The sequence below is a fragment of the Nicotiana tomentosiformis genome, chromosome 11, assembly GCF_000390325.3.
Source record: "Nicotiana tomentosiformis chromosome 11, ASM39032v3, whole genome shotgun sequence".
Lineage (NCBI taxonomy): Eukaryota > Viridiplantae > Streptophyta > Magnoliopsida > Solanales > Solanaceae > Nicotiana > Nicotiana tomentosiformis.
In genome coordinates, this window is record NC_090822.1 from 31181907 (window position 1) to 31196330 (window position 14424).

Sequence of the window (14424 nt, forward strand, 5' to 3'; positions counted from 1 at the left end):
TTATAGTTTTTTGTTTTCCTCTGGAATATTGGTTTTTGCTTATAGTCTATAGATGACATCAGCTTTGGAATTCGAAATACACTTATATTGGATTTGACAAATTTAGTCCAGATTTCCTGGCTACCTAGCAGATTCATCAGCTTGAATTTGTGTTGGATGGCTTTTTCTTTATTGGATAAGTCCTGCTAAATTTCCTTTCTTGGTAGCTAAGTTATCATAGAATTTTGAGGGATAAAAAAATCTTATCATGGAATTAACCTTGTGCTATGTATTTACACTATTTGTCGTTTCGCCCATTGGTAAGGGCGTTAATTATATGAGCTCAAATAGTTACATTTTCGCCCATTCCTAATTATATATTGTTTGACTAAATTCGTGGTTTTGTTTGACTAAATTAGTGTGATACTTCTTTATTTTTATTTATGTGGTAAAATGAGGAGTTTTTTCCTTCTAACTTCAACAAATGATCCAGAGCTTATCTGGAGTCTGGACCATAAAAATCAATCCTTCATTTTGATATGAGAGAGAAAGAAAAGCTAAATCATGTCGTGGCCAATTTTAATTTGTACCCACCAAACTCAGATGGTTGCCAAATGGCAAAGCCTAATGATAGCTCTCTTCGTTTTATTTGAGGAACATATTTGGTTGGATACATTGTTAAAAATAGAAATATTCTTAAAATTTGTGATCATAAACGTTTTATAATATTTGTCTTGTCCGGCTATATAAGCTTGTCACAACTTTAAAATTGTTATAAAATAAAGACTATAAAAAATAAAAAAATAAAGACAAGTATAGAAAGAGATTGATATTTTATTCATCTTTCAAAGTTATGTTCATAATGAACTGAAAACTCCTTTATTTATAGAAGAAAGGAAGCAACTGCGAGGCTTTTCTTTAGCTGCTTGTAAGTTGTCTGCATGAGTTTCTTGCAACCTGCATGTTTAATAAGAAGCCGCTGCAAATCATTTCATTGAGCTGCTTGCAACCTGCTTGCATCAGCTTCTTGTAGATAAATTTCAACAGAGTACTAAATGGATAATCTTCTTCAGGAAGATTATCTATAGCGGAGTAATAAATGGACATCTACAATATAATTATTTTCATAACACTCCCCCTTGGATGTTCATTAAAAGGTATTGTGCCTCGTTAAAACCTTACTAGGAAAAACCCAGGGGGAAAAATCCTAGTGAAGGAAAAATAGTACACATATTTAGTAATACGCATTTCTATCTGCCTCATTAAAAAACTTATAAGGAAAACCTTGTGGGAAAAAATCTTAGTAAGAAAAAAAGAGTACATCGCATATTTTACTCCCCCTGATGAAAACCTTGTTTTAAATATTTGAGTCTCTGCATTCCAATCTTGTATACCATCTTCTCAAAAATTGAAGTTGGCAAAGATTTAGTGAATAAATCGGCTGGATTGTCACTTGAACGGATTTGTTACACATCAATGTCACCATTTTTCCGAAGATCGTGTGTGTAGAATAATTTTGGTGAAATGTGCTTCGTTCTATCTCCTTTTATAAATCCTCCCTTTCATTGGGCTATGCATGCAACATTGTCTTCGTATAAAATTGTGGATCTTTTATCACATTTCAAACCATATTTTCTCGAATAAAATGAATCACTGATCTCAACCATACGCATTCCCTACTTGCTTCATGAATAGTTATTATCTCAACATGATTTGAAGAAGTAGCAACAATATATTGCTTTGTGCAATCTATTGTAAACACGTACCCGGTTTGAGATCGAGCTTTATGGGGATTAGATAAATAACTTGTATCTGCATAACCAACAAGATCTGCACTACCTTTGTTAGCATAAAACAAACACATATCAAGAGTTCCCTTTAAATATCGCAATATATGCTTAATCCCATTCCAATGTCTCCGTATAGGAGAAGAGCTATATCTTGCTAGTAAATTAACAGAAAATGCTATGCCAGACCATGTAGCATTAGCAAGATACCTAATGTATGAGATATCATTTATGAAGATATTTAAATTAAAAATTTAAAAATTAAATTATTTTCAAATACATGAAGATATCATTTCTGAAACAAATTAAAAAGAAAAGTATACGAGGGAGTAATAAATATATGAAAACCAGTCACGTGGAATCGCATCAATAAAATCTAACAATAAATCCAATATTTCTAGCGCTTTTCTTAATTATAAAAAAAATGAATGATGTTGTGTTGTGAGATGCTCATGAGTATCAACTGATGAAAGCAATTCAACAAGATGAATTGGGAGGGTTCTAGGTAACTTCTAAAGAAGAGGTGCATATAAAATATTAGAAAAATCTCACATCGAAAAGAAAGGAAAAAGAAAAGTTATATAAGTCATAACAAACATAGGTTCACATCACTTTTGGGCTTGAAGTGCCATTGCTTGAGGGACAGTGTAGTCTGTTGCACTAAAGTGGTTAATAATAGGGGTGTCAAGGGTACGGTTCGACAGGTTATTTTTCAAAAATTATACCATATCAATTTTTCGGTTACTTTATTGTATATAATCAAAATTAGATTTTTTAAAATCGTCCGTATCATCTCGGTTTCTCTTCGATATTGATACGGTTCGGTAATTCTTTTTTGAAAAGTCATTTAAAAATACACTGTTATTAGAATGTCCCTATTCCTTGTCTAAAATAATAACAAGCTTTAATATAATGCACACAGTACACAATTCTCATGACCATAGAAGACTAATATGGTTCTAGACTGCTCGTAACCATGATGCTCACAGCTTTAATATAATGCACACAGCACACAATTCTAATGCACACAATACACAAAGTAAAACTTATACTAACAACAGTTTGCTGTAAAGGTTTCTTTTTGAGAATTTACTAAAGTTTCTGAATAGTCATATCAATAAAAGTATCCTTGAAAAGAGTTGCACCTGAGCATGTGATTAGGCTAATTTTCATGTGAAATGGAACTATACCTACGACATATATGAATATAATAGAAAAAATTGTCTGCACCATGAAACAAAGCTTCTATTTGTTTCTTCTATAAAATACTTTAGCGTTAGGACTATCAAAGAACTATATAAATTAATGGAACTAAGAACTAAAAAGTGATTTAGCAAGCATCAAGGCAGTAGACACATCACGCCGTGAATTTTGAAAACACCGTCTTCCTTCTATATCTGTAAAGAACAAGAAAATTAAACTAAGCTATATTATTTCTTGAAGAAGGCATTTTATGAAAAAATAACAAAATAATTATTTTACCAGTGAATCTTGGACCTAAATTATTCGTCAATATTAGTAGTGTTTCGCTGCTGCAGAATTTAGACAATCTGTAAAATATAAGACAAACAAAATTGTATTAATAAACATCGCAATATTTCACATGAAAAATAAAATATTTAAATTAATAAAAGATTCTATTACCTTCTTCAATCTCCTCAATCTTTTCAATGTTATCCAGTGATTCACGTAAATCAATAAGAGTAGACCGCAACCAATTTTGTGCACAGATAAGGGCTTTCACTATTTTAGGAGTTAGAGAACTCCTAAATGAATCAATTACACGACCACCGGTGCTAAAGACTTGTTCACTAGATACAGTAGACACTGGAATGGTTAGAACATCCTCGGCCAACTTTGAGAGAATAGGATATTTAGTTCTATTTCCTTTTCACCAAGCCCGGAGATCAAATTCATATTTCTTTTATATTAGCTCATCATTCAAGTATTTGCTTATCTCTAATGCATTCTCTATTTTCTTTAGTGATTCCATGCGCTTTGAGAATTGTGAATCAGGAAAGACTAAGCTTTTATCGCATTCATCAATATCCATGCCATGAGAAATTTCTTTAGATGTTACATTTTAACTTTTTCTTGTTCATATGTATATAATCTCTTATACTCATGATACAACTCATCCAAAGATTCCGCCACATTAGTAGTCCTCAATTTTGTTAATACATTATTATGACCATACATCTCACTAAAGCAAAATTCAACATAATTTAACTTGTGGCGTGGATCCAAAATAATAGCAAAACAACAAGTAATTGGTCTTCTTATTAAAAGACCAATATTTATCAAATTTCTCCATCATTCTCAATGCCATGCTTCTCATGTCATCATCCTCATGAACAGAAAGATACCCAATTGCAGAATGAATAGCAATCAATTCACGAAAAAACGTGTTAGAAGTAGTATACAATGAGCTAAAAAACTTTAATGTCAAACTATAAAATAACTTTAGAAACTTTGCAAATCATCTTGCAGCTTGAAAATCTTCATGCCTGGGAGGGCCAATGGTTTTTTGATCTCTTATTCACATACTTCTTTTTCCCATTTTTTGCTTCTTACAAGAATTACCAACATCATTGATCTTAAAAAATCCAATAGTTTTCTTATCCTTTTCCTTGTTATATTTTGCATCTTTCCTGTCATATGCCATTCTATTATAACCCCCTTCAAAGTACTTTTTATAACTTGGATCATCTAATTCCATCATTATAAAAGCTTTCTCAAATTTCTCAACATGTTCCCACATCTTATATGTGGAATTCCATCTCGTATCAACATCAAGACAAACAAGATGTTTATAAGAAATTTTCTCTTTTCAACACATTTCTTGAATAAACTATACTTAGGAGAAGACCGGACATATCTAATTGTTTTTCGAATTCGAATTATGGCCTTATCTTGCTCGGTTAATCCTTCTTTGACAATTAAATTAACAATGTGGGAAGCTCATCTAATATGCATGTATTTATTTTCTAAAATTAAATCTTTCCACTTTACTCACTTCATCAAGTAATCAAGACAAGTATCATTTGAACTTGGATTATCTACTGTCACTGTAAAAATACTTTTAATTCCCCAATTAATGAGACATTCCTCAATAGAATTGTCAATAATCCGTTGCATGGATCTCAATGAGCTGAAAGTTTAAAATTCTCTTTTGGTACAACCAATCATTGTCAATCCAATGTGCCTTAAGCTACGTATAATTAAGATTTTGAATTGATGTCCAAGTGTCTGTGGTAAGGCACAAACGATGTTTTTCAATTAATTTTTTCAATTTGAATTTCTCTTTTACGTAAAGCTCCAAACAATCTCTTACAACCGTATTTCTCGAAGGGATTATGAATCTAGGTTCAGTGCTTTACTGTATCTCTGAAAACCTTCCCCTTCTACAATATTAAAGGGCAACTCATCAATAATAATCATGGAAGCCATTGCGTTTCTAACTTCTTCTATGTTAAGTGGTCTTGATTTGCTAGTTTCTTTACCATTACCCTTTTCACCTTTGGTGGTAAAATGAGTTATAGATTTTTTATTTTTCTCTCTTTTATAAGGATGTAAGTTACACTGATCCATATGGCTCCACATGCCTGAAGTGCTATTTCTCCCTGAAGCAGTAAGTTCTTTTTTATTATAATTACATGTAGCTTTAACTGGTTCAGTTTCTTCAATTTTAGTAAAATGATACCAAACCTCTGATCCTTGATCACTATTTTTCTTTTGTGGAGCTTTTTGGTTTTGTTCTTCTTCGGTTTTGAGGTGGTCGAGGAGGTATACCTGTCTTTGGGTCTGTTCTAATATCCTCTGTTCTGCCCTGATCATGTTCATTAGCTTGAAAATTCTGATTCTTGCCCATAGCATTTGATTGATCCATGGATATAACCTGTTAAAACAAATAAAAATGAGAATCATTAGTGATTAAAGAAAGACAAAGATATTTGGTAATTCCTGATGAATAGTTGAAATAAGAAAATTTAAAAGAACTATTTGATAATGAAGGATGAATTAAATGAATACTGAAAATATGATTGTTAAACCTAATGTTTATGAATTGTGTGATATCACATTCTTGTTTAATTGTTTGGCACAAATATCTCTCTAGGTATTATATGGACCTAGTGAATTGTCATAGCATACAGATACTATGATTCAAAGTAAAAATATTTGCTGGAAACATGACGTTATATGCCCTTTCAAATTTGGCTTTATTTATCAATTGTATTTTTTCTAAGTTGTAGTTTACTATCATATAGAAAGAAAACTAAGAGAATAGTTTACTATCATGTATGACTCCGAAAAGAAAACTATGAGAATAGCTTAAATATCAAATCGGGAAAAAAAGAAGAGTAGAAAACATACCTTCGTGTGTGGAACGTGGGGTTGAAAGTTTGTTTTGTTTCAATAGCAGCAGTCAGCAGAGAAGTTCAAATAGCTACGTATAATATTCTTGTTTCAATAGTAATAGGGTTAAGGGTAGGTTTGGCGTTTGGATATCTTGTAGTTATTTATTTTCATCAAAATCCACCCAAAATCCAAGGCCAAGGTAAATATTTAATGCCTTCTATTTTAGACTTAACATATAAATATAAATATATTTTATACATATATAATAAAGTAACGGTTCAGTTCAGTTCAGTATTTTTTCGACATTCTTTATAAAATAAAAAAATCTATCCTAATATTCGGTACGGTTATAAATTTTTATTGAGAATTGCGGTTTTACTTAAAAAAAAACTAATAATCAGTTCGAATACGTTCGGTTTGGTTGATTTTCAGAATTGTTTTGACACCCCATGAGCTTGACTTAGAGCCAGACACTCCAATACAATAATAGGGCAAAACCTCAATGATGACCCTAATTCATTATAAGGGGATGTATGTGACACCCATAATAAGGCTAGCGGATGACTATTCAAGGAGAACTACTGTTACGTTTCCAAGCTGGTAAGCTTCTGAAGGAAAAATGCATATGACACCCTATAAAAATCCTTTGTCGAAAAAGAAGGAAAAATATAAAACATATAACACACGTTCACATGGCGTGAGCATATATGTACTCCATTGTTGTAACCCAATAAATAAATTTTATCTGCCAAGCCAAACGTGTTAGGTGTTGTTCTGGTTTTGTTACCATATTTGATTTTTCTATATGTTGAAGGAAATTGCAACATATTTATCATAATTGGGTTTTCCTTCTTGTAGAAGGAAATTATAAACCTCTCATATTTGGCTAGCCTCTTTTCTTGTAGGAAAATATTTAGACTTCTATAAATTGAGGATCCTTCCTTCTCATTTAGTAGAATCCACAATATAGCCATATGGGGTTTGAGAGTTATGTTTAGGGGGAGAACTTTACGGGACAAGTGTTAGTGTGTCACTTATGTTTGCCTCTTCGTGAGGTTGTTCTCTCGATATTTTGTACTCTCATTTTATATAGTGGATTGCTCATCTCCGCCGTGGACGTAGGTCACTTGACCGAACCATGTTAAATGTTTGTGTTCTTTTGGTATATTTCTCTTATGTTTTATGATTTATCGTTGTTCAAGGTTTGTTTACTAGCTTCCACATGACATCTGATTATTTTTGGTCCTAACAAGTGGTATCAGAGTGAGGTTCAAGACAAATTCATCTTGGCGGGTTCAGTTCTAGCCGCATCCTATTTGACGATAATCAAGATTTTTATTTGACAAATTTGACGGAAGTTCTACTCACGTTGAGACAAACTTTGTGGTGGAGATTTGGAGATGCGACATGTTGAAGATTATATGAAGAAAGTGGATCAAGTTTATTTTGTCAGAAAATTCAGGCCAAGGGGGAGAATTGTTAGGTGTTATCCTGATTTTCTTACCATATTTGGGTTTCCTATATGTTGAAGGAAATGGCAACATATTTACTATAATTGGGTTTTTCTTCTTGTAGAAGGAAATTATAAATCTCTCATATTTGGCTAGTCCCTTTTCTTGTAGGAAAATATTTAGACTTCTATAAATTGAGGATCCTTCCTTCTCATTTAGTAACATCCACAATGTGGCCATATGGGGTTTGAGAGTCGTGTTTAGGGGGAGAACTTTACGGGACAAGTATTAGTGTGTCACTTGTGTTTTCCTTTTCGTGAGGTTGTTCTCTCGATATTTTGTACTTGTTAACATGAAAGACTTGAACAAGAATGTGTGAATTTGAAATTATCCATTAATTAAAAGATGCACTTAAAAATATTTACACAATAAACATTATTAAAATATAGCCACAAGTAAATGTTGGCATTCAGCATGATAACCTGAAAATTAAACGGGAATGAGTACTTGTTACTTGTTAGTACCAGTCAAATACAGTTAACAAAATATAATCTTTTTATACGATAAAGGTTAAATTCTTACTTAGCCTCCGAGTAGGGAATTAACCTACGATCGAGATTTTATCTATTAAGTCTTAGTCATCCACTCACGTCTACCATTACACTTAAAGTCACGTTGATAAATCATCTAGCTCGGTAGAAAATCTCGAGTAAATCTTTCACTAGACGACATGATCATACCCTATATAAGAGTACATCTGCTTCTTTTCCAATATCATCTATAAGCAATTTCCCCAATATTCCATAGAGAGAAAAAAAGTAAGAACCAATAGGATGAGACTTTCCGTTGTAGTTGTCTTTGTGATGTTGGCCTTGTTGCTAACACCAACTTATGCAGAACAATGTGGTAAACAAAACAATAAGCGTAAGTGTCCTAACAAGTTGTGTTGTAGCAAGTTTGGTTGGTGTGGCTCTAGTTGTAACTACTGTGGATCTGGCTGCCAGAGCAACTGCCACAAAGGCTGTGCCACCACCATGTTCGCCAATGAAACTGCCAACAATAACAAACACTTGGATGCTGGTAATTTCAACTGATCGATCAAGACTGCTCAGATCACGATCATATTATTAAGAGTTTGTGGTACAACATACTAGACGTTGTGTCGTACATACACTTACGTGTGATATGGTATTAGTTATGAAAAGAATAAAGGAATGGTATGTTGTGCATGTAAAAATAAGTAAGCATGAATAAATAAAAGTGATGCACACTATGTGAGCTTCACCAGTTGAATATTGTGTAAAATCAGTGATCCCCACTACGTAATAAATAATACTAGTGTTATATTTTACATAACCATAATTTAGTTTACGTGATGTTATTTATTTTTAGACTTTTTTTTATCATCATGCAGTTTCAACTCACAGTGAAACTATGCTGAAGGAACAAAGCCTAATCGTACTAAGTTAATTGATCTAATATCAATTATCAATGTTACTTAAATATACTGGAAGACAGAAGGAAGAACTGGCCCGAATTTTAATAAATACTGTATCATTAATTCAGGGGCGGAGCTACAGTAGTGGGTGCGGGTTCGGGCGAACTCAGTGACTTTTTCCGGAACCCTGTATTTGTATTGAAATATTTACTAAATCTATATAAATATATACTGCCGAACCCAGTAACAAAAGGGGTCTTGGTTCAACTGTAAGGGCTGTGGGTTCGCTAGGAAATTTGGGATCCCCTCTTCTTGTTTCCTTTGATAGTTTTTGGAAACAAATTAGAAACAAAAGAAAGTTCCTGGAGAGCAAACAATTCTTTTTTTTTTTAAATGATTTTTTATTTGCTTTTTTTAACTCATTGTTTTTTGCTCTTAGTATTCAATAAATTCCCAGAATTATCAAGAACGAAATCTTGATAGAATCGCTCTGATACCACTTGATAACAACAAAGTCGGGAATCCAAACTAGTGTAAGAATTTGAGAAATAAATGTGGAAGCAATAAAAATAAGGAATTGAACAACTAGAATTAAAGTGCAGAAAATAAAGGTGTCACGACCCAATTTTTCCCTCCGTTTGGTATCGTGATGGCACCTAGTCTTAGGAACTAGGTAAGCCTGACATTAATTAAAACATTATTATTTAATTAACATCTAACAAAATAAATAGAAATCTCTTACAATTCCCAAAACCGGTAGTACAAGTCATAAGCTCTACAGAGTGTTTGCTAGAAAACTTCTAAATACAACTGTCCCGAAATAAGAATAAACAGTGCAAAACGAAAACTTGAAGGTGACTCCGAAACCTGCGAACGCAGCGGCAGGTTTACCTTGAGACTCCGCAGTGACAGTCCACACAGCTAGCTAACGAACAAATACCTAGGTCTGCACAAAAAACAAATTGTGCAGAAGAGTAGCATGAGCATACCATAGCAGTGCCCAGTAAGTATCAAGACTAACCTTGGTGAAGTAGTGACGAGGACTAGTCAAGACACCCTTTGGTCTAATAAACTGAACAAGCATAAGTATAGGTATAACAGAACATGACATCTATCTAAGGACCCCGCGATATGGCTAACGACATATCGACTGCAATAAGGAAGGAAAAACAGCAAGTAACAGTGGAACACCAGAATAAGACACAGAAGAATGAACGAAAATACAACCCAAATCCAAAAATTACAATACAGTAAAAGCAAGTAGTAACCCAGCAACTGCAATAGTTTTCACATCAGGTCTTACCCAACAACCCCAATAAATTAGTCAAATCCTTCAAGTGTAAACTTTCACCCTTAAGTTTTTAAATTGAGGTCTTTAGAATTTAATCCTTTCCAATAATAAATTATTTTTGAAATATACTTCCTTCAAATAAATATCTTTCAACATAGTTCTTTCAAGATAAAACCTTTCAAATATAAACTTTTCAAATAATTAGCCTTCAAACATAGTTCTTTCAAGATAAATACATTTCAAGTATAACCCTTTCAAATAAATATCTTCAAACATAGTTCCTTCAATATAAATAATTTTCAAGTAATATCCTTCAAGTATAAGTCACCCTGTGACACCTAAGCATGGAAGATTAGCAGCTCCGAACACAGATATAACCACAGAAAAAATCTACCAGGATACCGTCCCGTAGTCACGACTAAATTATGCAGTAGGGGGGAGGGAGATCTCCCGGAATACGTCAGTAGTCCCAAAATAAATATGCAGTGCTGGGGGATCTCCCGGAATACGTCCGTAGTCCCAAAGTAAATATGCAAGACAGGGAGATCTCCCGGAATACGTCCGTAGTCCCAATTTAAATATGCAGTGCTGGGGGATCTCCCGAAATATGTCCGTAATCCCAAAATAAATATACAGTACTGGAGAATCTCCCGAAATACGTTCATAATCCCAATTTAAATATGCAGCGCAAACAACAGAGATAACAACTATAACACGACAGAAACCTCGTACATCACCACAACGAGTACAAAAGCAACAATGACATAAATGCAAAGTACGGCGAGCAAACCAACTCAAGAATTTAAATCACAGGAACGGTAGAACTCATTCACAAAGAATAACCACAGTAAAGAATGCTAGGCACAGGGAGAACAACTTAACAAAGGAAAACAAAACAAAAATGTAGCAACGATTCCACAATATTCAAGTCAACAATAAGAAGCCAACACGAGTCAAATAGTTCCAAATAATAGCAAGTCAACTAAGATATAGGTTATCTAAACTCCTTTTGAGGTTGAGAAATTATGAGGAATATTCAACAATTCAAGTAAGGATAAGCAGCAGAAGATAATCATAACTCCAATTAAGACTAAACAATTATAGGATGAGAAAATAATAATTTTAATTAAAGATAAACAGTTATGAAAAATATAGCACGGCGGTAGAAGAGGTAAAATCTTTGGTTAAGTCGAATAAGGGTCAAATAGACAGTAAGAGTGAATCCTAAAGGAATTATCTCTAATCAAAGCATGTAGAGGTGAAACTAGCAGATAGGAATTCAAACGTATCATAATTAATAGTGCTTAGATCACATAACTGCACTAAATAACTGCACACGCAAGTCGAGTAATGATAAATAGTGCTTAGATCACATAATTAATCATTAAATTTAAAGATGACATTTTGGGTCATCACATATATGGACCTAGTGAGTAGTCATAGCATACAGATACTATGATTCAAAGTAAAAATATTTGCTGGAAACATGGCGTTATATGCCCTTTCAAATTTGGCTTTATTTATCAATTGTATTTTTTCTAAGTTGTAGTTTACTATCATATAGAAAGAAAACTAAGAGAATAGTTTACTATCATGTATGACTCCGAAAAGAAAACTATGAGAATAGCTTAAATATCAAATCGGTAAAAAAAGAAGAGTAGAAAACATACCTTCGTGTGTGGAACGTGGGGTTGAAAGTTGTTTTGTTTCAATAGCAGCAGTCAGCAGAGAAGTTCAAATAGCTACGTATAATATTCTTGTTTCAATAGTAATAGGGTTAAGGGTAGGTTTGGCGTTTGGATATCTTGTAGTTATTTATTTTCATCAAAATCCACCCAAAATCCAAGGCCAAGGTAAATATTTAATGCCTTCTATTTTAGACTTAACATATAAATATAAATATATTTTATACATATATAATAAAGTAACGGTTCTGTGAGTACCTAATTTTTTACCATACTTGTGATTTTTCAACACTTTTTAGTATGTAAATAATTTTAAGTTTAATCTACATATTTTAACCTTTATTTCATTTTTAGTAGGTTTTATTTAAGAAAATTAAAAATCACAAAAATTATATGTTCTTGATTTTAAAATATTTAGCTAGTATTTTTATTTTACACTCTTAAAAGAAAAAAAATTATTATTAATTAAAGCAAGAATCAATGAGTCATTTCCGTGTGGCAAGGTTCTTCCTTATCTTTTGTAACAAACTCACATGCTCTCCCTAACAAACTCATATGCCCATACACTCTTTTTACTTGGCCACCAATTAATCCCTAACACCTAATTTTGAGAGGCCCGGGGGGACACAAAAAAGGGGGGCTACTCTCAATTTCCTATTTTTTTTTTCCAGCAGCTCCTCCTTCTTCACCTGGGTTTTAGCCATAAAAAGCCATCATCTCTCCTCCAGTAAACTTCACTTCCGGTCACTACCTAAAAACCTCCATCTTCATCACCTGAAATGCACCCGCCAAACTCCACTCTCAACCCCTGTTTCGACCATTGAAGACCAGCCCCGATAATCTCACTTCAACGAGTGGTAAATACCAACAAATACCACCTGAAAATAGCCCACAAAAGGACCCAAAATAGTAGTTGAAAATCTGCTCAATTCCATCCTTCAAACAGCCCTCATCCTCTCCTAAAACCCAACAAAAATAGATCCAAAAACTAGCTAAAATAATTCTCGATATCAGCTTGAAATCACCGTGAACTATCCTCTATTTCCATTGCTTCAGTCCATCGAGTGAAAGCAAGGTTCGGCGAAGTGGGCGGGTTCCGTTTGAGGTTTCCAATTTTTGGTTCGGTCAGCAATAGCTCCTTCCATTTCTATGAAGATGGAATTTATTTGAAGTTCGTGTTTGAGTTCAAAATTCCGGTGCCGATTCGAGATCCCGTCCGGGGTTCGCGGTTTCAATTTGGCTCGCGGTTCCTACTCGTTTGTACAGTCGCTTCTCAAACAAATTCTTTGAGTCGAACTTTGGAATTGCTATCTCTTCTGCCGTTATTAAATTCTTTGGCTATAACAGGTTCATTCTTCCCCCTCTTACTTCTAATTTAGCATTGATTTTCAATATGATTTGGAGAATGGTATTAGCCTTTGGTTCAATGGTTGATTTCTTGTTTGAGATTTGTTGAATCTTTTTCGTGATATTTTAATTTAGATGCGTTCGTAGGAATTATCTTTGCTATATTGAGTAGCCCATGGATATTGTAGAGGTATTGTCTTCAGATTTGAAAGTTAGTTTAGTCTCTGTTTCTCATGCTTTACCATAGTCCCTTATTTCATTCTTGAAATTTCAAATTTTAAAAGGAGGTCACTGTTTTTGAAGAAATTTAGAGAATATAATGAGTTTTTGTGAAGGTTATTCATCTAGCTAAGCATCTGATGTGTAAAGACTGTGATTGTGCGAGTTAAGTGAGCAATATGAGTGTCCTTAGTTGGCAGAAGAGGAATTAGTAGAATACTTAAATAGCTCTTACCATATTTTTTATTTACTCTCCCTTATTTTGTTTGTTTGTTAATTTTCTTTCCTTCATGTCGTGTCTGGTTGGTTTCTAATGTTTTAGATGCAACATATGTTTATTGATAATTGAAATGTGCCGTGGAGTTGGGATTTTAAGGAAACATAATTGAAATTTGAGAACTACATATTCACTATTTTATTTTATTGCTCTAGCTAGGAGTATGCTTAAGCCGATCTCACCCGAGTAGGCAATCTTTAGGATTTTCGACGTTCCCTTGACACGAGTACGTTTTTTTAATGAATATTCGTAGAAAATGCTTTAGGCGCGATTAATAAATCCTCGTGACTATGGGTACGGTTCCCGTGGCATAGTCATGATACATAATTCCCCAATTCGAGTGTGCGTTTCACGTGACTCGACCACAACTTCAAATAATAAAAATAAACATGTTGTAAGTCGCGAGTGCGTTTCACGTGACGTGATTCACAATATGTGCCAAAATGACAAGTGTACGACATCGTGACTTGTCCCAGAAATAATTCCATAAATGATTAAAAGCGGTTAAAAAGTAAAAATGCACAATAGGCTTTAAATATGTAATAAATCAGATAATTAGACCAATTATTAATAGTTGAGCGACCGTGCTAA